Source organism: Lithobates pipiens, unplaced genomic scaffold, assembly GCF_037356315.1.
Source record: "Lithobates pipiens isolate NorthernLeopardFrog02 unplaced genomic scaffold, aLitPip1_a1.2 Scaffold_8, whole genome shotgun sequence".
Classification (NCBI taxonomy): Eukaryota; Metazoa; Chordata; class Amphibia; order Anura; family Ranidae; genus Lithobates; species Lithobates pipiens.
The window spans coordinates 568,093,422-568,118,044 of NW_027507903.1; the positions used below are offsets into that span (position 1 = coordinate 568,093,422).

At 45.8% G+C, this 24,623-nt stretch overlaps 10 non-coding genes across 10 annotated transcripts; all 10 read right to left on the reverse strand.

Moving 5' to 3' along the window:
• Positions 1-1,634: 1,634 nt before the first annotated feature.
• Positions 1,635-1,707, reverse strand: TRNAM-CAU (transfer RNA methionine (anticodon CAU)). The gene has a single exon. It is a non-coding gene; the product is annotated as a tRNA-Met (tRNA).
• A 1,040-nt stretch (positions 1,708-2,747) lies between these two features.
• TRNAM-CAU (transfer RNA methionine (anticodon CAU)) lies at positions 2,748-2,820 on the reverse strand. Its single transcript has one exon. It is a non-coding gene; the product is annotated as a tRNA-Met (tRNA).
• A 4,379-nt stretch (positions 2,821-7,199) lies between these two features.
• TRNAM-CAU (transfer RNA methionine (anticodon CAU)) lies at positions 7,200-7,272 on the reverse strand. Its single transcript has one exon. It is a non-coding gene; the product is annotated as a tRNA-Met (tRNA).
• A 1,040-nt stretch (positions 7,273-8,312) lies between these two features.
• On the reverse strand, positions 8,313-8,385 carry TRNAM-CAU (transfer RNA methionine (anticodon CAU)). Its single transcript has one exon. It is a non-coding gene; the product is annotated as a tRNA-Met (tRNA).
• A 3,265-nt stretch (positions 8,386-11,650) lies between these two features.
• On the reverse strand, positions 11,651-11,723 carry TRNAM-CAU (transfer RNA methionine (anticodon CAU)). Its single transcript has one exon. It is a non-coding gene; the product is annotated as a tRNA-Met (tRNA).
• A 2,153-nt stretch (positions 11,724-13,876) lies between these two features.
• On the reverse strand, positions 13,877-13,949 carry TRNAM-CAU (transfer RNA methionine (anticodon CAU)). Its single transcript has one exon. It is a non-coding gene; the product is annotated as a tRNA-Met (tRNA).
• Positions 13,950-17,222: 3,273 nt separating this feature from the next.
• TRNAM-CAU (transfer RNA methionine (anticodon CAU)) lies at positions 17,223-17,295 on the reverse strand. The gene has a single exon. It is a non-coding gene; the product is annotated as a tRNA-Met (tRNA).
• Positions 17,296-19,448: 2,153 nt separating this feature from the next.
• Positions 19,449-19,521, reverse strand: TRNAM-CAU (transfer RNA methionine (anticodon CAU)). Its single transcript has one exon. It is a non-coding gene; the product is annotated as a tRNA-Met (tRNA).
• A 1,040-nt stretch (positions 19,522-20,561) lies between these two features.
• Positions 20,562-20,634, reverse strand: TRNAM-CAU (transfer RNA methionine (anticodon CAU)). Its single transcript has one exon. It is a non-coding gene; the product is annotated as a tRNA-Met (tRNA).
• A 3,266-nt stretch (positions 20,635-23,900) lies between these two features.
• Positions 23,901-23,973, reverse strand: TRNAM-CAU (transfer RNA methionine (anticodon CAU)). The gene has a single exon. It is a non-coding gene; the product is annotated as a tRNA-Met (tRNA).
• Between the last annotated feature and the right edge of the window lie 650 nt (positions 23,974-24,623).

Sequence of the window (24,623 nt, forward strand, 5' to 3'; positions counted from 1 at the left end):
AACTAATGGCTTATGCTGCTAGCTTTAAATAGGCCACTGGGCACCAGAAATTGTCACGCATTGTGTGCGCTTTGGCGTACGCACATGCGTACTAGCACATGAAGTTTCTCGGCCGTTCTCGCTCTTCTGCACATTTGCATTGGCAAATATCTATGTGCCAATCTTCTGCAAACCATTCTCTGACAGAGACATCATCTTTTTTTTCCACACCTTTGAAAAAGCCCTTTTGAATTCCTCGGTGCTTTGTTCTTTCTGTGTGATGAAACTAAGGGAAGCATGTCACATAGATGGAAAATGCCTCTGTTGTTCCAGGATGAGTAGACATTGTATCTTGCAAGGTCTGTTGGATGCAGAGCTAAAGATTTTAGCTGGGTGGAATATGGTGGAAGGCAAAAGAGCACTGAAAGCTTGATCTTCCGGTCAATTTTCCATCCATATGGTTTCCTACAAGACCTAAGGGATGAAGAGTAGTGTTTTTCATAGATTAAGGACCCCAAGGCTCACAAAATGGTTAGAGAGTAGTGCCCCGTGTGAGGATCGAGCTCACGACCTTCAGATTATGAGACTGACGCGCTACCTGCTGCGCTAACGAGGCCAATTAGTGAAAGTGATATGTGTGTCATAGCTGGCCACCATACTTGGAAGCTGATGGCGGTGGCACATCTTTTTTTCCCTTTGGTTTTCTCTATTTTTCTCAAAACAAGGAAGTTAGTTTTCCCATATGGTCTAGCGGTTAGGATTCCTGGTTTTCACCCAGGCGGCCCGGGTTCGACTCCCGGTATGGGAAATGCAAGTCCTTTTAACGACCCGCACACTCCTAGTACTGAAACCTCAAAGCTGTTTTTCCATTGTAACCTCCAATCATTCCCTTGTTGTCAAAGTACCAAGGGTCAAAGCCAGGGATGCAGACAAGACAGGTCAAGCCGGGTCAGGACAGGAAATGAAATACTATCAGGAACACAGGAACTCACAGGGCAAGCTGAAGTTCATCCAGCAACTAATGGCTCATGCACGCGCTTTGGCGTACGTATATGCGCACTGGCACATGAATTTTCACACATGAATAATATCAGGATCACAGGAACTCACAGGGGAAGCTGAAGATCATCCAGCAACTAATGGCTTATGCTGCTAGCTTTAAATAGGCCACTGGGCACCAGAAATTGTCACGCATTGTGTGCGCTTTGGCGTACGCACATGCGTACTAGCACATGAAGTTTCTCGGCCGTTCTCGCTCTTCTGCACATTTGCATTGGCAAATATCTATGTGCCAATCTTCTGCAAACCATTCTCTGACAGAGACATCATCTTTTTTTCCACACCTTTGAAAAAGCCCTTTTGAATTCCTCGGTGCTTTGTTCTTTCTGTGTGATGAAACTAAGGGAAGCATGTCACATAGATGGAAAATGCCTCTGTTGTTCCAGGATGAGTAGACATTGTATCTTGCAAGGTCTGTTGGATGCAGAGCTAAAGATTTTAGCTGGGTGGAATATGGTGGATGGCAAAAGAGCACTGAAAGCTTGATCTTCCGGTCAATTTTCCATCCATATGGTTTCCTACAAGACCTAAGGGATGAAGAGTAGTGTTTTTCATAGATTAAGGACCCCAAGGCTCACAAAATGGTTAGAGAGTAGTGCCCCGTGTGAGGATCGAACTCACGACCTTCAGATTATGAGACTGACGCGCTACCTGCTGCGCTAACGAGGCCAATTAGTGAAAGTGATATGTGTGTCATAGCTGGCCACCATACTTGGAAGCTGATGGCGGTGGCACATCTTTTTTTCCCTTTGGTTTTCTCTATTTTTCTCAAAACAAGGAAGCTAGTTTTCCCATATGGTCTAGCGGTTAGGATTCCTGGTTTTCACCCAGGCGGCCCGGGTTCCACTCCCGGTATGGGAAATGCAAGTCCTTTTAACGACCCGCACACTCCTAGTGCTGAAACCTCAAAGCTGTTTTTCCATTGTAACCTCCAATCATTCCCTTGTTGTCAAAGTACCAAGGGTCAAAGCCAGGGATGCAGACAAGACAGGTCAAGCCGGGTCAGGACAGGAAATGAAATACTATCAGGAACACAGGAACTCACAGGGCAAGCTGAAGTTCATCCAGCAACTAATGGCTCATGCACGCGCTTTGGCGTACGTATATGCGCACTGGCACATGAATTTTCACACATGAATAATATCAGGATCACAGGAACTCACAGGGGAAGCTGAAGATCATCCAGCAACTAATGGCTTATGCTGCTAGCTTTAAATAGGCCACTGGGCACCAGAAATTGTCACGCATTGTGTGCGCTTTGGCGTACGCACATGCGTACTAGCACATGAAGTTTCTCGGCTGTTCTCGCTCTTCTGCACATTTGCATTGGCAAATATCTATGTGCCAATCTTCTGCAAACCATTGTCTGACAGAGACATCATCTTTTTTTTCCACACCTTTGAAAAAGCCCTTTTGAATTCCTCGGTGCTTTGTTCTTTCTGTGTGATGAAACTAAGGGAAGCATGTCACATAGATGGAAAATGCCTCTGTTGTTCCAGGATGAGTAGACATTGTATCTTGCAAGGTCTGTTGGATGCAGAGCTAAAGATTTTAGCTGGGTGGAATATGGTGGAAGGCAAAAGAGCACTGAAAGCTTGATCTTCCGGTCAATTTTCCATCCATATGGTTTCCTACAAGACCTAAGGGATGAAGAGTAGTGTTTTTCATAGATTAAGGACCCCAAGGCTCACAAAACGGTTAGAGAGTAGTGCCCCGTGTGAGGATCGAACTCACGACCTTCAGATTATGAGACTGACGCGCTACCTGCTGCGCTAACGAGGCCAATTAGTGAAAGTGATATGTGTGTCATAGCTGGCCACCATACTTGGAAGCTGATGGCGGTGGCACATCTTTTTTTCCCTTTGGTTTTCTCTATTTTTCTCAAAACAAGGCAGCTAGTTTTCCCATATGGTCTAGCGGTTAGGATTCCTGGTTTTCACCCAGGCGGCCCGGGTTCGACTCCCGGTATGGGAAATGCAAGTCCTTTTAACGACCCGCACACTCCTAGTGCTGAAACCTCAAAGCTGTTTTTCCATTGTAACCTCCAATCATTCCCTTGTTGTCAAAGTACCAAGGGTCAAAGCCAGGGATGCAGACAAGACAGGTCAAGCCGGGTCAGGACAGGAAATGAAATACTATCAGGAACACAGGAACTCACAGGGCAAGCTGAAGTTCATCCAGCAACTAATGGCTCATGCACGCGCTTTGGCGTACGTATATGCGCACTGGCACATGAATTTTCACACATGAATAATATCAGGATCACAGGAACTCACAGGGGAAGCTGAAGATCATCCAGCAACTAATGGCTTATGCTGCTAGCTTTAAATAGGCCACTGGGCACCTGAAATTGTCACGCATTGTGTGCGCTTTGGCGTACGCACATGCGTACTAGCACATGAAGTTTCTCGGCCGTTCTCGCTCTTCTGCACATTTGCATTGGCAAATATCTATGTGCCAATCTTCTGCAAACCATTCTCTGACAGAGACATCATCTTTTTTTTCCACACCTTTGAAAAAGCCCTTTTGAATTCCTCGGTGCTTTGTTCTTTCTGTGTGATGAAACTAAGGGAAGCATGTCACATAGATGGAAAATGCCTCTGTTGTTCCAGGATGAGTAGACATTGTATCTTGCAAGGTCTGTTGGATGCAGAGCTAAAGATTTTAGCTGGGTGGAATATGGTGGAAGGCAAAAGAGCACTGAAAGCTTGATCTTCCGGTCAATTTTCCATCCATATGGTTTCCTACAAGACCTAAGGGATGAAGAGTAGTGTTTTTCATAGATTAAGGACCCCAAGGCTCACAAAATGGTTAGAGAGTAGTGCCCCGTGTGAGGATCGAACTCACGACCTTCAGATTATGAGACTGACGCGCTACCTGCTGCGCTAACAAGGACAATTAGTGAAAGTGATATGTGTGTCATAGCTGGCCACCATACTTGGAAGCTGATGGCGGTGGCACATCTTTTTTTCCCTTTGGTTTTCTCTATTTTTCTCAAAACAAGGCAGCTAGTTTTCCCATATGGTCTAGCGGTTAGGATTCCTGGTTTTCACCCAGGCGGCCCGAGTTCGACTCCCGGTATGGGAAATGCAAGTCCTTTTAACGACCCGCACACTCCTAGTGCTGAAACCTCAAAGCTGTTTTTCCATTGTAACCTCCAATCATTCCCTTGTTGTCAAAGTACCAAGGGTCAAAGCCAGGGATGCAGACAAGACAGGTCAAGCCGGGTCAGGACAGGAAATGAAATACTATCAGGAACACAGGAACTCACAGGGCAAGCTGAAGTTCATCCAGCAACTAATGGCTCATGCACGCGCTTTGGCGTACGTATATGTGCACTGGCACATGAATTTTCACACATGAATAATATCAGGATCACAGGAACTCACAGGGGAAGCTGAAGATCATCCAGCAACTAATGGCTTATGCTGCTAGCTTTAAATAGGCCACTGGGCACCAGAAATTGTCACGCATTGTGTGCGCTTTAGCGTACGCACATGCGTACTAGCACATGAAGTTTCTCGGCCGTTCTCGCTCTTCTGCACATTTGCATTGGCAAATATCTATGTGCCAATCTTCTGCAAACCATTCTCTGACAGAGACATCATCTTTTTTTTCCACACCTTTGAAAAAGCCCTTTTGAATTCCTCTGTGCTTTGTTCTTTCTGTGTGATGAAACTAAGGGAAGCATGTCACATAGATGGAAAATGCCTCTGTTGTTCCAGGATGAGTAGACATTGTATCTTGCAAGGTCTGTTGGATGCAGAGCTAAAGATTTTAGCTGGGTGGAATATGATGGAAGGCAAAAGAGCACTGAAAGCTTGATCTTCCGGTCAATTTTCCATCCATATGGTTTCCTACAAGATCTAAGGGATGAAGAGTAGTGTTTTTCATAGATTAAGGACCCCAAGGCTCACAAAATGGTTAGAGAGTAGTGCCCCGTGTGAGGATCGAACTCACGACCTTCAGATTATGAGACTGACGCGCTACCTGCTGCGCTAAGGAGGCCAATTAGTGAAAGTGATATGTGTATCATAGCTGGCCACCATACTTGGAAGCTGATGGCGGTGGCACATCTTTTTTTCCCTTTGGTTTTCTCTATTTTTCTCAAAACAAGGCAGCTAGTTTTCCCATATGGTCTAGCGGTTAGGATTCCTGGTTTTCACCCAGGCGGCCCGTGTTCGACTCCCGGTATGGGAAATGCAAGTCCTTTTAACGACCCGCACACTCCTAGTGCTGAAACCTCAAAGCTGTTTTTCCATTGTAACCTCTAATCATTCCCTTGTTGTCAAAGTACCAAGGGTCAAAGCCAGGGATGCAGACAAGACAGGTCAAGCCGGGTCAGGACAGGAAATGAAATACTATCAGGAACACAGGAACTCACAGGGCAAGCTGAAGTTCATCCAGCAACTAATGGCTCATGCACGCGCTTTGGCGTACGTATATGCGCACTGGCACATGAATTTTCACACATGAATAATATCAGGATCACAGGAACTCACAGGGGAAGCTGAAGATCATCCAGCAACTAATGGCTTATGCTGCTAGCTTTAAATAGGCCACTGGGCACCAGAAATTGTCACGCATTGTGTGCGCTTTGGCGTACGCACATGCGTACTAGCACATGAAGTTTCTCGGCCGTTCTCGCTCTTCTGCACATTTGCATTGGCAAATATCTATGTGCCAATCTTCTGCAAACCATTCTCTGACAGAGACATCATCTTTTTTTTCCACACCTTTGAAAAAGCCCTTTTGAATTCCTCGGTGCTTTGTTCTTTCTGTGTGATGAAACTAAGGGAAGCATGTCACATAGATGGAAAATGCCTCTGTTGTTCCAGGATGAGTAGACATTGTATCTTGCAAGGTCTGTTGGATGCAGAGCTAAAGATTTTAGCTGGGTGGAATATGGTGGAAGGCAAAAGAGCACTGAAAGCTTGATCTTCCGGTCAATTTTCCATCCATATGGTTTCCTACAAGACCTAAGGGATGAAGAGTAGTGTTTTTCATAGATTAAGGACCCCAAGGCTCACAAAATGGTTAGAGAGTAGTGCCCCGTGTGAGGATCGAGCTCACGACCTTCAGATTATGAGACTGACGCGCTACCTGCTGCGCTAACGAGGCCAATTAGTGAAAGTGATATGTGTGTCATAGCTGGCCACCATACTTGGAAGCTGATGGCGGTGGCACATCTTTTTTTCCCTTTGGTTTTCTCTATTTTTCTCAAAAGAAGGAAGCTAGTTTTCCCATATGGTCTAGCGGTTAGGATTCCTGGTTTTCACCCAGGCGGCCCGGGTTCGACTCCCGGTATGAGAAATGCAAGTCCTTTTAACGACCCGCACACTCCTAGTGCTGAAACCTCAAAGCTGTTTTTCCATTGTAACCTCCAATCATTCCCTTGTTGTCAAAGTACCAAGGGTCAAAGCCAGGGATGCAGACAAGACAGGTCAAGCCGGGTCAGGACAGGAAATGAAATACTATCAGGAACACAGGAACTCACAGGGCAAGCTGAAGTTCATCCAGCAACTAATGGCTCATGCACGCGCTTTGGCGTACGTATATGCGCACTGGCACATGAATTTTCACACATGAATAATATCAGGATCACAGGAACTCACAGGGGAAGCTGAAGATCATCCAGCAACTAATGGCTTATGCTGCTAGCTTTAAATAGGCCACTGGGCACCAGAAATTGTCACGCATTGTGTGCGCTTTGGCGTACGCACATGCGTACTAGCAAATGAAGTTTCTCGGCCGTTCTCGCTCTTCTGCACATTTGCATTGGCAAATATCTATGTGCCAATCTTCTGCAAACCATTCTCTGACAGAGACATCATCTTTTTTTTCCACACCTTTGAAAAAGCCCTTTTGAATTCCTCGGTGCTTTGTTCTTTCTGTGTGATGAAACTAAGGGAAGCATGTCACATAGATGGAAAATGCCTCTGTTGTTCCAGGATGAGTAGACATTGTATCTTGCAAGGTCTGTTGGATGCAGAGCTAAAGATTTTAGCTGGGTGGAATATGGTGGAAGGCAAAAGAGCACTGAAAGCTTGATCTTCCGGTCAATGTTCCATCCATATGGTTTCCTACAAGACCTAAGGGATGAAGAGTAGTGTTTTTCATAGATTAAGGACCCCAAGGCTCACAAAATGGTTAGAGAGTAGTGCCCCGTGTGAGGATCGAACTCACAACCTTCAGATTATGAGACTGACGCGCTACCAGCTGCGCTAACGAGGCCAATTAGTGAAAGTGATATGTGTGTCATAGCTGGCCACCATACTTGGAAGCTGATGGCGGTGGCACATCTTTTTTTCCCTTTGGTTTTCTCTATTTTTCTCAAAACAAGGCAGCTAGTTTTCCCATATGGTCTAGCGGTTAGGATTCCTGGTTTTCACCCAGGCGGCCCGGGTTCGACTCCCGGTATGGGAAATGCAAGTCCTTTTAACGACCCGCACACTCCTAGTGCTGAAACCTCAAAGCTGTTTTTCCATTGTAACCTCCAATCATTCCCTTGTTGTCAAAGTACCAAGGGTCAAAGCCAGGGATGCAGACAAGACAGGTCAAGCCGGGTCAGGACAGGAAATGAAATACTATCAGGAACACAGGAACTCACAAGGCAAGCTGAAGTTCATCCAGCAACTAATGGCTCATGCATGCGCTTTGGCGTACGTATATGCGCACTGGCACATGAATTTTCACACATGAATAAAATCAGGATCACAGGAACTCACAGGGGAAGCGGAAGATCATCCAGCAACTAATGGCTTATGCTGCTAGCTTTAAATAGGCCACTGGGCACCAGAAATTGTCACGCATTGTGTGCGCTTTGGCGTACGCACATGCGTACTAGCACATGAAGTTTCTCGGCCGTTCTCGCTCTTCTGCACATTTGCATTGGCAAATATCTATGTGCCAATCTTCTGCAAACCATTCTCTGACAGAGACATCATCTTTTTTTTCCACACCTTTGAAAAAGCCCTTTTGAATTCCTCGGTGCTTTGTTCTTTCTGTGTGATGAAACTAAGGGAAGCATGTCACATAGATGGAAAATGCCTCTGTTGTTCCAGGATGAGTAGACATTGTATCTTGCAAGGTCTGTTGGATGCAGAGCTAAAGATTTTAGCTGGGTGGAATATGGTGGATGGCAAAAGAGCACTGAAAGCTTGATCTTCCGGTCAATTTTCCATCCATATGGTTTCCTACAAGACCTAAGGGATGAAGAGTAGTGTTTTTCATAGATTAAGGACCCCAAGGCTCACAAAATGGTTAGAGAGTAGTGCCCCGTGTGAGGATCGAACTCACGACCTTCAGATTATGAGACTGACGCGCTACCTGCTGCGCTAACGAGGCCAATTAGTGAAAGTGATATGTGTGTCATAGCTGGCCACCATACTTGGAAGCTGATGGCGGTGGCACATCTTTTTTTCCCTTTGGTTTTCTCTATTTTTCTTAAAACAAGGCAACTAGTTTTCCCATATGGTCTAGCGGTTAGGATTCCTGGTTTTCACCCAGGCGGCCCGGGTTCGACTCCCGGTATGGGAAATGCAAGTCCTTTTAACGACCCGCACACTCCTAGTGCTGAAACCTCAGAGCTGTTTTTCCATTGTAACCTCCAATCATTCCCTTGTTGTCAAAGTACCAAGGGTCAAAGCCAGGGATGCAGACAAGACAGGTCAAGCCGGGTCAGGACAGGAAATGAAATACTATCAGGAACACAGGAACTCACAGGGCAAGCTGAAGTTCATCCAGCAACTAATGGCTCATGCACGCGCTTTGGCGTACGTATATGCGCACTGGCACATGAATTTCACACATGAATAATATCAGGATCACAGGAACTCACAGGGGAAGCTGAATATCATCCAGCAACTAATGGCTTATGCTGCTAGCTTTAAATAGGCCACTGGGCACCAGAAATTGTCACGCATTGTGTGCGCTTTGGCGTACGCACATGCGTACTAGCACATGAAGTTTCTCGGCCGTTCTCGCTCTTCTGCACATTTGCATTGGCAAATATCTATGTGCCAATCTTCTGCAAACCATTCTCTGACAGAGACATCATCTTTTTTTTCCACACCTTTGAAAAAGCCCTTTTGAATTCCTCGGTGCTTTGTTCTTTCTGTGTGATGAAACTAAGGGAAGCATGTCACATAGATGGAAAATGCCTCTGTTGTTCCAGGATGAGTAGACATTGTATCTTGCAAGGTCTGTTGGATGCAGAGCTAAAGATTTTAGCTGGGTGGAATATGGTGGAAGGCAAAAGAGCACTGAAAGCTTGATCTTCCGGTCAATTTTCCATCCATATGGTTTCCTACAAGACCTAAGGGATGAAGAGTAGTGTTTTTCATAGATTAAGGACCCCAAGGCTCACAAAATGGTTAGAGAGTAGTGCCCCGTGTGAGGATCGAGCTCACGACCTTCAGATTATGAGACTGACGCGCTACCTGCTGCGCTAACGAGGCCAATTAGTGAAAGTGATATGTGTGTCATAGCTGGCCACCATACTTGGAAGCTGATGGCGGTGGCACATCTTTTTTTCCCTTTGGTTTTCTCTATTTTTCTCAAAACAAGGAAGCTAGTTTTCCCATATGGTCTAGCGGTTAGGATTCCTGGTTTTCACCCAGGCGGCCCGGGTTCGACTCCCGGTATGGGAAATGCAAGTCCTTTTAACGACCCGCACACTCCTAGTGCTGAAACCTCAAAGCTGTTTTTCCATTGTAACCTCCAATCATTCCCTTGTTGTCAAAGTACCAAGGGTCAAAGCCAGGGATGCAGACAAGACAGGTCAAGCCGGGTCAGGACAGGAAATGAAATACTATCAGGAACACAGGAACTCACAGGGCAAGCTGAAGTTCATCCAGCAACTAATGGCTCATGCACGCGCTTTGGCGTACGTATATGCGCACTGGCACATGAATTTTCACACATGAATAATATCAGGATCACAGGAACTCACAGGGGAAGCTGAAGATCATCCAGCAACTAATGGCTTATGCTGCTAGCTTTAAATAGGCCACTGGGCACCAGAAATTGTCACGCATTGTGTGCGCTTTGGCGTACGCACATGCGTACTAGCAAATGAAGTTTCTCGGCCGTTCTCGCTCTTCTGCACATTTGCATTGGCAAATATCTATGTGCCAATCTTCTGCAAACCATTCTCTGACAGAGACATCATCTTTTTTTTCCACACCTTTGAAAAAGCCCTTTTGAATTCCTCGGTGCTTTGTTCTTTCTGTGTGATGAAACTAAGGGAAGCATGTCACATAGATGGAAAATGCCTCTGTTGTTCCAGGATGAGTAGACATTGTATCTTGCAAGGTCTGTTGGATGCAGAGCTAAAGATTTTAGCTGGGTGGAATATGGTGGAAGGCAAAAGAGCACTGAAAGCTTGATCTTCCGGTCAATTTTCCATCCATATGGTTTCCTACAAGACCTAAGGGATGAAGAGTAGTGTTTTTCATAGATTAAGGACCCCAAGGCTCACAAAATGGTTAGAGAGTAGTGCCCCGTGTGAGGATCGAGCTCACGACCTTCAGATTATGAGACTGACGCGCTACCTGCTGCGCTAACGAGGCCAATTAGTGAAAGTGATATGTGTGTCATAGCTGGCCACCATACTTGGAAGCTGATGGCGGTGGCACATCTTTTTTTCCCTTTGGTTTTCTCTATTTTTCTCAAAACAAGGAAGCTAGTTTTCCCATATGGTCTAGCGGTTAGGATTCCTGGTTTTCACCCAGGCGGCCCGGGTTCGACTCCCGGTATGGGAAATGCAAGTCCTTTTAACGACCCGCACACTCCTAGTGCTGAAACCTCAAAGCTGTTTTTCCATTGTAACCTCCAATCATTCCCTTGTTGTCAAAGTACCAAGGGTCAAAGCCAGGGATGCAGACAAGACAGGTCAAGCCGGGTCAGGACAGGAAATGAAATACTATCAGGAACACAGGAACTCACAGGGCAAGCTGAAGTTCATCCAGCAACTAATGGCTCATGCACGCGCTTTGGCGTACGTATATGCGCACTGGCACATGAATTTTCACACATGAATAATATCAGGATCACAGGAACTCACAGGGGAAGCTGAAGATCATCCAGCAACTAATGGCTTATGCTGCTAGCTTTAAATAGGCCACTGGGCACCAGAAATTGTCACGCATTGTGTGCGCTTTGGCGTACGCACATGCGTACTAGCAAATGAAGTTTCTCGGCCGTTCTCGCTCTTCTGCACATTTGCATTGGCAAATATCTATGTGCCAATCTTCTGCAAACCATTCTCTGACAGAGACATCATCTTTTTTTTCCACACCTTTGAAAAAGCCCTTTTGAATTCCTCGGTGCTTTGTTCTTTCTGTGTGATGAAACTAAGGGAAGCATGTCACATAGATGGAAAATGCCTCTGTTGTTCCAGGATGAGTAGACATTGTATCTTGCAAGGTCTGTTGGATGCAGAGCTAAAGATTTTAGCTGGGTGGAATATGGTGGAAGGCAAAAGAGCACTGAAAGCTTGATCTTCCGGTCAATGTTCCATCCATATGGTTTCCTACAAGACCTAAGGGATGAAGAGTAGTGTTTTTCATAGATTAAGGACCCCAAGGCTCACAAAATGGTTAGAGAGTAGTGCCCCGTGTGAGGATCGAACTCACGACCTTCAGATTATGAGACTGACACGCTACCAGCTGCGCTAACGAGGCCAATTAGTGAAAGTGATATGTGTGTCATAGCTGGCCACCATACTTGGAAGCTGATGGCGGTGGCACATCTTTTTTTCCCTTTGGTTTTCTCTATTTTTCTCAAAACAAGGCAGCTAGTTTTCCCATATGGTCTAGCGGTTAGGATTCCTGGTTTTCACCCAGGCGGCCCGGGTTCGACTCCCGGTATGGGAAATGCAAGTCCTTTTAACGACCCGCACACTCCTAGTGCTGAAACCTCAAAGCTGTTTTTCCATTGTAACCTCCAATCATTCCCTTGTTGTCAAAGTACCAAGGGTCAAAGCCAGGGATGCAGACAAGACAGGTCAAGCCGGGTCAGGACAGGAAATGAAATACTATCAGGAACACAGGAACTCACAGGGCAAGCTGAAGTTCATCCAGCAACTAATGGCTCATGCATGCGCTTTGGCGTACGTATATGCGCACTGGCACATGAATTTTCACACATGAATAATATCAGGATCACAGGAACTCACAGGGGAAGCGGAAGATCATCCAGCAACTAATGGCTTATGCTGCTAGCTTTAAATAGGCCACTGGGCACCAGAAATTGTCACGCATTGTGTGCGCTTTGGCGTACGCACATGCGTACTAGCACATGAAGTTTCTCGGCCGTTCTCGCTCTTCTGCACATTTGCATTGGCAAATATCTATGTGCCAATCTTCTGCAAACCATTCTCTGACAGAGACATCATCTTTTTTTTCCACACCTTTGAAAAAGCCCTTTTGAATTCCTCGGTGCTTTGTTCTTTCTGTGTGATGAAACTAAGGGAAGCATGTCACATAGATGGAAAATGCCTCTGTTGTTCCAGGATGAGTAGACATTGTATCTTGCAAGGTCTGTTGGATGCAGAGCTAAAGATTTTAGCTGGGTGGAATATGGTGGAAGGCAAAAGAGCACTGAAAGCTTGATCTTCCGGTCAATTTTCCATCCATATGGTTTCCTACAAGACCTAAGGGATGAAGAGTAGTGTTTTTCATAGATTAAGGACCCCAAGGCTCACAAAATGGTTAGAGAGTAGTGCCCCGTGTGAGGATCGAGCTCACGACCTTCAGATTATGAGACTGACGCGCTACCTGCTGCGCTAACGAGGCCAATTAGTGAAAGTGATATGTGTGTCATAGCTGGCCACCATACTTGGAAGCTGATGGCGGTGGCACATCTTTTTTTCCCTTTGGTTTTCTCTATTTTTCTCAAAACAAGGAAGTTAGTTTTCCCATATGGTCTAGCGGTTAGGATTCCTGGTTTTCACCCAGGCGGCCCGGGTTCGACTCCCGGTATGGGAAATGCAAGTCCTTTTAACGACCCGCACACTCCTAGTGCTGAAACCTCAAAGCTGTTTTTCCATTGTAACCTCCAATCATTCCCTTGTTGTCAAAGTACCAAGGGTCAAAGCCAGGGATGCAGACAAGACAGGTCAAGCCGGGTCAGGACAGGAAATGAAATACTATCAGGAACACAGGAACTCACAGGGCAAGCTGAAGTTCATCCAGCAACTAATGGCTCATGCACGCGCTTTGGCGTACGTATATGCGCACTGGCACATGAATTTTCACACATGAATAATATCAGGATCACAGGAACTCACAGGGGAAGCTGAAGATCATCCAGCAACTAATGGCTTATGCTGCTAGCTTTAAATAGGCCACTGGGCACCAGAAATTGTCACGCATTGTGTGCGCTTTGGCGTACGCACATGCGTACTAGCACATGAAGTTTCTCGGCCGTTCTCGCTCTTCTGCACATTTGCATTGGCAAATATCTATGTGCCAATCTTCTGCAAACCATTCTCTGACAGAGACATCATCTTTTTTTTCCACACCTTTGAAAAAGCCCTTTTGAATTCCTCGGTGCTTTGTTCTTTCTGTGTGATGAAACTAAGGGAAGCATGTCACATAGATGGAAAATGCCTCTGTTGTTCCAGGATGAGTAGACATTGTATCTTGCAAGGTCTGTTGGATGCAGAGCTAAAGATTTTAGCTGGGTGGAATATGGTGGATGGCAAAAGAGCACTGAAAGCTTGATCTTCCGGTCAATTTTCCATCCATATGGTTTCCTACAAGACCTAAGGGATGAAGAGTAGTGTTTTTCATAGATTAAGGACCCCAAGGCTCACAAAATGGTTAGAGAGTAGTGCCCCGTGTGAGGATCGAACTCACGACCTTCAGATTATGAGACTGACGCGCTACCTGCTGCGCTAACGAGGCCAATTAGTGAAAGTGATATGTGTGTCATAGCTGGCCACCATACTTGGAAGCTGATGGCGGTGGCACATCTTTTTTTCCCTTTGGTTTTCTCTATTTTTCTCAAAACAAGGAAGCTAGTTTTCCCATATGGTCTAGCGGTTAGGATTCCTGGTTTTCACCCAGGCGGCCCGGGTTCGACTCCCGGTATGGGAAATGCAAGTCCTTTTAACGACCCGCACACTCCTAGTGCTGAAACCTCAAAGCTGTTTTTCCATTGTAACCTCCAATCATTCCCTTGTTGTCAAAGTACCAAGGGTCAAAGCCAGGGATGCAGACAAGACAGGTCAAGCCGGGTCAGGACAGGAAATGAAATACTATCAGGAACACAGGAACTCACAGGGCAAGCTGAAGTTCATCCAGCAACTAATGGCTCATGCACGCGCTTTGGCGTACGTATATGCGCACTGGCACATGAATTTTCACACATGAATAATATCAGGATCACAGGAACTCACAGGGGAAGCTGAAGATCATCCAGCAACTAATGGCTTATGCTGCTAGCTTTAAATAGGCCACTGGGCACCAGAAATTGTCACGCATTGTGTGCGCTTTGGCGTACGCACATGCGTACTAGCACATGAAGTTTCTCGGCTGTTCTCGCTCTTCTGCACATTTGCATTGGCAAATATCTATGTGCCAATCTTCTGCAAACCATTGTCTGACAGAGACATCATCTTTTTTTTCCACACCTTTGAAAAAGCCCTTTTGAATTCCTCGGTGCTTTGTTCTTTCTGTGTGATGAAACTAAGGGAAGCATGTCACATAGATGGAAAATGCCTCTGTTGTTCCAGGATGAGTAGACATTGTATCTTGCAAGGTCTGTTGGATGCAGAGCTAAAGATTTTAGCTGGGTGGAATATGGTGGAAGGCAAAAGAGCACTGAAAGCTTGATCTTCCGGTCAATTTTCCATCCATATGGTTTCCTACAAGACCTAAGGGATGAAGAGTAGTGTTTTTCATAGATTAAGGACCCCAAGGCTCACAAAACGGTTAGAGAGTAGTGCCCTGTGTGAGGATCGAACTCACGACCTTCAGATTATGAGACTGACGCGCTACCTGCTGCGCTAACGAGGCCAATTAGTGAAAGTGATATGTGTGTCATAGCTGGCCACCATACTTGGAAGCTGATGGCGGTGGCACATCTTTTTTTCCCTTTGGTTTTCTCTATTTTTCTCAAAACAAGGCAGCTAGTTTTCCCATATGGTCTAGCGGTTAGGATTCCTGGTTTTCACCCAGGCGGCCCGGGTTCGACTCCCGGTATGGGAAATGCAAGTCCTTTTAACGACCCGCACACTCCTAGTGCTGAAACCTCAAAGCTGTTTTTCCATTGTAACCTCCAATCATTCCCTTGTTGTCAAAGTACCAAGGGTCAAAGCCAGGGATGCAGACAAGACAGGTCAAGCCGGGTCAGGACAGGAAATGAAATACTATCAGGAACACAGGAACTCACAGGGCAAGCTGAAGTTCATCCAGCAACTAATGGCTCATGCACGCGCTTTGGCGTACGTATATGCGCACTGGCACAAGAATTTTCACACATGAATAATATCAGGATCACAGGAACTCACAGGGGAAGCTGAAGATCATCCAGCAACTAATGGCTTATGCTGCTAGCTTTAAATAGGCCACTGGGCACCTGAAATTGTCACGCATTGTGTGCGCTTTGGCGTACGCACATGCGTACTAGCACATGAAGTTTCTCGGCCGTTCTCGCTCTTCTGCACATTTGCATTGGCAAATATCTATGTGCCAATCTTCTGCAAACCATTCTCTGACAGAGACATCATCTTTTTTTTCCACACCTTTGAAAAAGCCCTTTTGAATTCCTCGGTGCTTTGTTCTTTCTGTGTGATGAAACTAAGGGAAGCATGTCACATAGATGGAAAATGCCTCTGTTGTTCCAGGATGAGTAGACATTGTATCTTGCAAGGTCTGTTGGATGCAGAGCTAAAGATTTTAGCTGGTAGCTGGGTGGAATATGGTGGAAGGCAAAAGAGCACTGAAAGCTTGATCTTCCGGTCAATTTTCCATCCATATGGTTTCCTACAAGACCTAAGGGATGAAGAGTAGTGTTTTTCATAGATTAAGGACCCCAAGGCTCACAAAATGGTTAGAGAGTAGTGCCCCGTGTGAGGATCGAACTCACGACCTTCAGATTATGAGACTGACGCGCTACCTGCTGCGCTAACAAGGACAATTAGTGAAAGTGATATGTGTGTCATAGCTGGCCACCATACTTGGAAGCTGATGGTGGTGGCACATCTTTTTTTCCCTTTGGTTTTCTCTATTTTTCTCAAAACAAGGCAGCTAGTTTTCCCATATGGTCTAGCGGTTAGGATTCCTGGTTTTCACCCAGGCGGCCCGAGTTCGACTCCCGGTATGGGAAATGCAAGTCCTTTTAACGACCCGCACACTCCTAGTGCTGAAACCTCAAAGCTGTTTTTCCATTGTAACCTCCAATCATTCCCTTGTTGTCAAAGTACCAAGGGTCAAAGCCAGGGATGCAGACAAGACAGGTCAAGCCGGGTCAGGACAGGAAATGAAATACTATCAGGAACACAGGAACTCACAGGGCAAGCTGAAGTTCATCCAGCAACTAATGGCTCATGCACGCGCTTTGGCGTACGTATATGTGCACTGGCACATGAATTTTCACACATGAATAATATCAGGATCACAGGAACTCACAGGGGAAGCTGAAGATCATCCAGCAACTAATGGCTTATGCTGCTAGCTTTAAATAGGCCACTGGGCACCAGAAATTGTCACGCATTGTGTGCGCTTTAGCGTACGCACATGCATACTAGCACATGAAGTTTCTCGGCCGTTCTCGCTCTTCTGCACATTTGCATTGGCAAATATCTATGTGCCAATCTTCTGCAAACCATTCTCTGACAGAGACATCATCTTTTTTTTACACACCTTTGAAAAAGCCCTTTTGAATTCCTCTGTGCTTTGTTCTTTCTGTGTGATGAAACTAAGGGAAGCATGTCACATAGATGGAAAATGCCTCTGTTGTTCCAGGATGAGTAGACATTGTATCTTGCAAGGTCTGTTGGATGCAGAGCTAAAGATTTTAGCTGGGTGGAATATGATGGAAGGCAAAAGAGCACTGAAAGCTTGATCTTCCGGTCAATTTTCCATCCATATGGTTTCCTACAAGATCTAAGGGATGAAGAGTAGTGTTTTTCATAGATTAAGGACCCCAAGGCTCACAAAATGGTTAGAGAGTAGTGCCCCGTGTGAGGATCGAACTCACGACCTTCAGATTATGAGACTGACGCGCTACCTGCTGCGCTAACGAGGCCAATTAGTGAAAGTGATATGTGTGTCATAGCTGGCCACCATACTTGGAAGCTGATGGCGGTGGCACATCTTTTTTTCCCTTTGGTTTTCTCTATTTTTCTCAAAACAAGGCAGCTAGTTTTCCCATATGGTCTAGCGGTTAGGATTCCTGGTTTTCACCCAGGCGGCCCGTGTTCGACTCCCGGTATGGGAAATGCAAGTCCTTTTAACGACCCGCACACTCCTAGTGCTGAAACCTCAAAGCTGTTTTTCCATTGTAACCTCTAATCATTCCCTTGTTGTCAAAGTACCAAGGGTCAAAGCCAGGGATGCAGACAAGACAGGTCAAGCCGGGTCAGGACAGGAAATGAAATACTATCAGGAACACAGGAACTCACAGGGCAAGCTGAAGTTCATCCAGCAACTAATGGCTCATGCACGCGCTTTGGCGTACGTATATGCGCACTGGCACATGAATTTTCACACATGAATAATATCAGGATCACAGGAACTCACAGGGGAAGCTGAAGATCATCCAGCAACTAATGGCTTATGCTGCTAGCTTTAAATAGGCCACTGGGCACCAGAAATTGTCACGCATTGTGTGCGCTTTGGCGTACGCACATGCGTACTAGCACATGAAGTTTCTCGGCCGTTCTCGCTCTTCTGCACATTTGCATTGGCAAATATCTATGTGCCAATCTTCTGCAAACCATTCTCTGACAGAGACATCATCTTTTTTTTCCACACCTTTGAAAAAGCCCTTTTGAATTCCTCGGTGCTTTGTTCTTTCTGTGTGATGAAACTAAGGGAAGCATGTCACATAGATGGAAAATGCCTCTGTTGTTCCAGGATGAGTAGACATTGTATCTTGCAAGGTCTGTTGGATGCAGAGCTAAAGATTTTAGCTGGGTGGAATATGGTGGAAGGCAAAAGAGCACTGAAAGCTTGATCTTCCGGTCAATTTTCCATCCATATGGTTTCCTACAAGACCTAAGGGATGAAGAGTAGTGTTTTTCATAGATTAAGGACCCCAAGGCTCACAAAATGGTTAGAGAGTAGTGCCCCGTGTGAGGATCGAGCTCACGACCTTCAGATTATGAGACTGACGCGCTACCTGCTGCGCTAACGAGGCCAATTAGTGAAAGTGATATGTGTGTCATAGCTGGCCACCATACTTGGAAGCTGATGGCGGTGGCACATCTTTTTTTCCCTTTGGTTTTCTCTATTTTTCTCAAAACAAGGAAGCTAGTTTTCCCATATGGTCTAGCGGTTAGGATTCCTGGTTTTCACCCAGGCGGCCCGGGTTCGACTCCCGGTATGGGAAATGCAAGTCCTTTTAACGACCCGCACACTCCTAGTGCTGAAACCTCAAAGCTGTTTTTCCATTGTAACCTCCAATCATTCCCTTGTTGTCAAAGTACCAAGGGTCAAAGCCAGGGATGCAGACAAGACAGGTCAAGCCGGGTCAGGACAGGAAATGAAATACTATCAGGAACACAGGAACTCACAGGGCAAGCTGAAGTTCATCCAGCAACTAATGGCTCATGCACGCGCTTTGGCGTACGTATATGCGCACTGGCACATGAATTTTCACACATGAATAATATCAGGATCACAGGAACTCACAGGGGAAGCTGAAGATCATCCAGCAACTAATGGCTTATGCTGCTTGCTTTAAATAGGCCACTGGGCACCAGAAATTGTCACGCATTGTGTGCGCTTTGGCGTACGCACATGCGTACTAGCAAATGAAGTTTCTCGGCCGTTCTCGCTCTTCTGCACATTTGCATTGGCAAATATCTATGTGCCAATCTTCTGCAAACCATTCTCTGACAGAGACATCATCTTTTTTTTCCACACCTTTGAAAAAGCCCTTTTGAATTCCTCGGTGCTTTGTTCTTTCTGTGTGATGAAACTAAGGGAAGCATGTCACATAGATGGAAAATGCCTCTGTTGTTCCAGGATGAGTAGACATTGTATCTTGCAAGGTCTGTTGGATGCAGAGCTAAAGATTTTAGCTGGGTGGAATATGGTGGAAGGCAAAAGAGCACTGAAAGCTTGATCTTCCGGTCAATTTTCCATCCATATGGTTTCCTACAAGACCTAAGGGATGAAGAGTAGTGTTTTTCATAGATTAAGGACCCCAAGGCTCACAAAATGGTTAGAGAGTAGTGCCCCGTGTGAGGATCGAACTCACGACCTTCAGATTATGAGACTGACGCGCTACCAGCTGCGCTAACGAGGCCAATTAGTGAAAGTGATATGTGTGTCATAGCTGGCCACCATACTTGGAAGCTGATGGCGGTGGCACATCTTTTTTTCCCTTTGGTTTTCTCTATTTTTCTCAAAACAAGGCAGCTAGTTTTCCCATATGGTCTAGCGGTTAGGATTCCTGGTTTTCACCCAGGCGGCCCGGGTTCGACTCCCGGTATGGGAAATGCAAGTCCTTTTAACGACCCGCACACTCCTAGTGCTGAAACCTCAAAGCTGTTTTTCCATTGTAACCTCCAATCATTCCCTTGTTGTCAAAGTACCAAGGGTCAAAGCCAGGGATGCAGACAAGACAGGTCAAGCCGGGTCAGGACAGGAAATGAAATACTATCAGGAACACAGGAACTCACAGGGCAAGCTGAAGTTCATCCAGCAACTAATGGCTCATGCACGCGCTTTGGCGTACGTATATGCGCACTGGCACATGAATTTTCACACATGAATAATATCAGGATCACAGGAACTCACAGGGGAAGCGGAAGATCATCCAGCAACTAATGGCTTATGCTGCTAGCTTTAAATAGGCCACTGGGCACCAGAAATTGTCACGCATTGTGTGCGCTTTGGCGTACGCACATGCGTACTAGCACATGAAGTTTCTCGGCCGTTCTCGCTCTTCTGCACATTTGCATTGGCAAATATCTATGTGCCAATCTTCTGCAAACCATTCTCTGACAGAGACATCATCTTTTTTTTCCACACCTTTGAAAAAGCCCTTTTGAATTCCTCGGTGCTTTGTTCTTTCTGTGTGATGAAACTAAGGGAAGCATGTCACATAGATGGAAAATGCCTCTGTTGTTCCAGGATGAGTAGACATTGTATCTTGCAAGGTCTGTTGGATGCAGAGCTAAAGATTTTAGCTGGGTGGAATATGGTGGATGGCAAAAGAGCACTGAAAGCTTGATCTTCCGGTCAATTTTCCATCCATATGGTTTCCTACAAGACCTAAGGGATGAAGAGTAGTGTTTTTCATAGATTAAGGACCCCAAGGCTCACAAAATGGTTAGAGAGTAGTGCCCCGTGTGAGGATCGAACTCACGACCTTCAGATTATGAGACTGACGCGCTACCTGCTGCGCTAACGAGGCCAATTAGTGAAAGTGATATGTGTGTCATAGCTGGCCACCATACTTGGAAGCTGATGGCGGTGGCACATCTTTTTTTCCCTTTGGTTTTCTCTATTTTTCTTAAAACAAGGCAGCTAGTTTTCCCATATGGTCTAGCGGTTAGGATTCCTGGTTTTCACCCAGGCGGCCCGGGTTCGACTCCCGGTATGGGAAATGCAAGTCCTTTTAACGACCCGCACACTCCTAGTGCTGAAACCTCAAAGCTGTTTTTCCATTGTAACCTCCAATCATTCCCTTGTTGTCAAAGTACCAAGGGTCAAAGCCAGGGATGCAGACAAGACAGGTCAAGCCGGGTCAGGACAGGAAATGAAATACTATCAGGAACACAGGAACTCACAGGGCAAGCTGAAGTTCATCCAGCAACTAATGGCTCATGCACGCGCTTTGGCGTACGTATATGCGCACTGGCACATGAATTTTCACACATGAATAATATCAGGATCACAGGAACTCACAGGGGAAGCTGAATATCATCCAGCAACTAATGGCTTATGCTGCTAGCTTTAAATAGGCCACTGGGCACCAGAAATTGTCACGCATTGTGTGCGCTTTGGCGTACGCACATGCGTACTAGCACATGAAGTTTCTCGGCCGTTCTCGCTCTTCTGCACATTTGCATTGGCAAATATCTATGTGCCAATCTTCTGCAAACCATTCTCTGACAGAGACATCATCTTTTTTTTCCACACCTTTGAAAAAGCCCTTTTGAATTCCTCGGTGCTTTGTTCTTTCTGTGTGATGAAACTAAGGGAAGCATGTCACATAGATGGAAAATGCCTCTGTTGTTCCAGGATGAGTAGACATTGTATCTTGCAAGGTCTGTTGGATGCAGAGCTAAAGATTTTAGCTGGGTGGAATATGGTGGAAGGCAAAAGAGCACTGAAAGCTTGATCTTCCGGTCAATTTTCCATCCATATGGTTTCCTACAAGACCTAAGGGATGAAGAGTAGTGTTTTTCATAGATTAAGGACCCCAAGGCTCATAAAATGGTTAGAGAGTAGTGCCCCGTGTGAGGATCGAGCTCACGACCTTCAGATTATGAGACTGACGCGCTACCTGCTGCGCTAACGAGGCCAATTAGTGAAAGTGATATGTGTGTCATAGCTGGCCACCATACTTGGAAGCTGATGGCGGTGGCACATCTTTTTTTCCCTTTGGTTTTCTCTATTTTTCTCAAAACAAGGCAGCTAGTTTTCCCATATGGTCTAGCGGTTAGGATTCCTGGTTTTCACCCAGGCGGCCCGGGTTCGACTCCCGGTATGGGAAATGCAAGTCCTTTTAACGACCCGCACACTCCTAGTGCTGAAACCTCAAAGCTGTTTTTCCATTGTAACCTCCAATCATTCCCTTCTTGTCAAAGTACCAAGGGTCAAAGCCAGGGATACAGACAAGACAGGTCAAGCCGGGTCAGGACAGGAAATGAAATACTATCAGGAACACAGGAACTCACAGGGCAAGCTGAAGTTCATCCAGCAACTAATGGCTCATGCACGCGCTTTGGCGTACGTATATGCGCACTGGCACATGAATTTTCACACATGAATAATATCAGGATCACAGGAACTCACAGGGGAAGCTGAAGATCATCCAGCAACTAATGGCTTATGCTGCTAGCTTTAAATAGGCCACTGGGCACCTGAAATTGTCACGCATTGTGTGCGCTTTGGCGTACGCACATGCGTACTAGCACATGAAGTTTCTCGGCCGTTCTCGCTCTTCTGCACATTTGCATTGGCAAATATCTATGTGCCAATCTTCTGCAAACCATTCTCTGACAGAGACATCATCTTTTTTTTCCACACCTTTGAAAAAGCCCTTTTGAATTCCTCGGTGCTTTGTTCTTTCTGTGTGATGAAACTAAGGGAAGCATGTCACATAGATGGAAAATGCCTCTGTTGTTCCAGGATGAGTAGACATTGTATCTTGCAAGGTCTGTTGGATGCAGAGCTAAAGATTTTAGCTGGGTGGAATATGGTGGAAGGCAAAAGAGCACTGAAAGCTTGATCTTCCGGTCAATTTTCCATCCATATGGTTTCCTACAAGACCTAAGGGATGAAGAGTAGTGTTTTTCATAGATTAAGGACCCCAAGGCTCACAAAATGGTTAGGGAGTAGTGCCCCGTGTGAGGATCGAACTCACGACCTTCAGATTATGAGACTGACGCGCTACCTGCTGCGCTAACAAGGACAATTAGTGAAAGTGATATGTGTGTCATAGCTGGCCACCATACTTGGAAGCTGATGGCGGTGGCACATCTTTTTTTCCCTTTGGTTTTCTCTATTTTTCTCAAAACAAGGCAGCTAGTTTTCCCATATGGTCTAGCGGTTAGGATTCCTGGTTTTCACCCAGGCGGCCTGAGTTCGACTCCCGGTATGGGAAATGCAAGTCCTTTTAACGACCCGCACACTCCTAGTGCTGAAACCTCAAAGCTGTTTTTCCATTGTAACCTCCAATCATTCCCTTGTTGTCAAAGTACCAAGGGTCAAAGCCAGGGATGCAGACAAGACAGGTCAAGCCGGGTCAGGACAGGAAATGAAATACTATCAGGAACACAGGAACTCACAGGGCAAGCTGAAGTTCATCCAGCAACTAATGGCTCATGCACGCGCTTTGGCGTACGTATATGTGCACTGGCACATGAATTTTCACACATGAATAATATCAGGATCACAGGAACTCACAGGGGAAGCTGAAGATCATCCAGCAACTAATGGCTTATGCTGCTAGCTTTAAATAGGCCACTGGGCACCAGAAATTGTCACGCATTGTGTGCGCTTTAGCGTACGCACATGCGTACTAGCACATGAAGTTTCTCGGCCGTTCTCGCTCTTCTGCACATTTGCATTGGCAAATATCTATGTGCCAATCTTCTGCAAACCATTCTCTGACAGAGACATCATCTTTTTTTTCCACACCTTTGAAAAAGCCCTTTTGAATTCCTCTGTGCTTTGTTCTTTCTGTGTGATGAAACTAAGGGAAGCATGTCACATAGATGGAAAATGCCTCTGTTGTTCCAGGATGAGTAGACATTGTATCTTGCAAGGTCTGTTGGATGCAGAGCTAAAGATTTTAGCTGGGTGGAATATGATGGAAGGCAAAAGAGCACTGAAAGCTTGATCTTCCGGTCAATTTTCCATCCATATGGTTTCCTACAAGATCTAAGGGATGAAGAGTAGTGTTTTTCATAGATTAAGGACCCCAAGGCTCACAAAATGGTTAGAGAGTAGTGCCCCGTGTGAGGATCGAACTCACGACCTTCAGATTATGAGACTGACGCGCTACCTGCTGCGCTAACGAGGCCAATTAGTGAAAGTGATATGTGTGTCATAGCTGGCCACCATACTTGGAAGCTGATGGCGGTGGCACATCTTTTTTTCCCTTTGGTTTTCTCTATTTTTCTCAAAACAAGGCAGCTAGTTTTCCCATATGGTCTAGCGGTTAGGATTCCTGGTTTTCACCCAGGCGGCCCGGGTTCGACTCCCGGTATGGGAAATGCAAGTCCTTTTAACGACCCGCACACTCCTAGTGCTGAAACCTCAAAGCTGTTTTTCCATTGTAACCTCTAATCATTCCCTTGTTGTCAAAGTACCAAGGGTCAAAGCCAGGGATGCAGACAAGACAGGTCAAGCCGGGTCAGGACAGGAAATGAAATACTATCAGGAACACAGGAACTCACAGGGCAAGCTGAAGTTCATCCAGCAACTAATGGCTCATGCACGCGCTTTGGCGTACGTATATGCGCACTGGCACATGAATTTTCACACATGAATAATATCAGGATCACAGGAACTCACAGGGGAAGCTGAAGATCATCCAGCAACTAATGGCTTATGCTGCTAGCTTTAAATAGGCCACTGGGCACCAGAAATTGTCACGCATTGTGTGCGCTTTGGCGTACGCACATGCGTACTAGCACATGAAGTTTCTCGGCCGTTCTCGCTCTTCTGCAC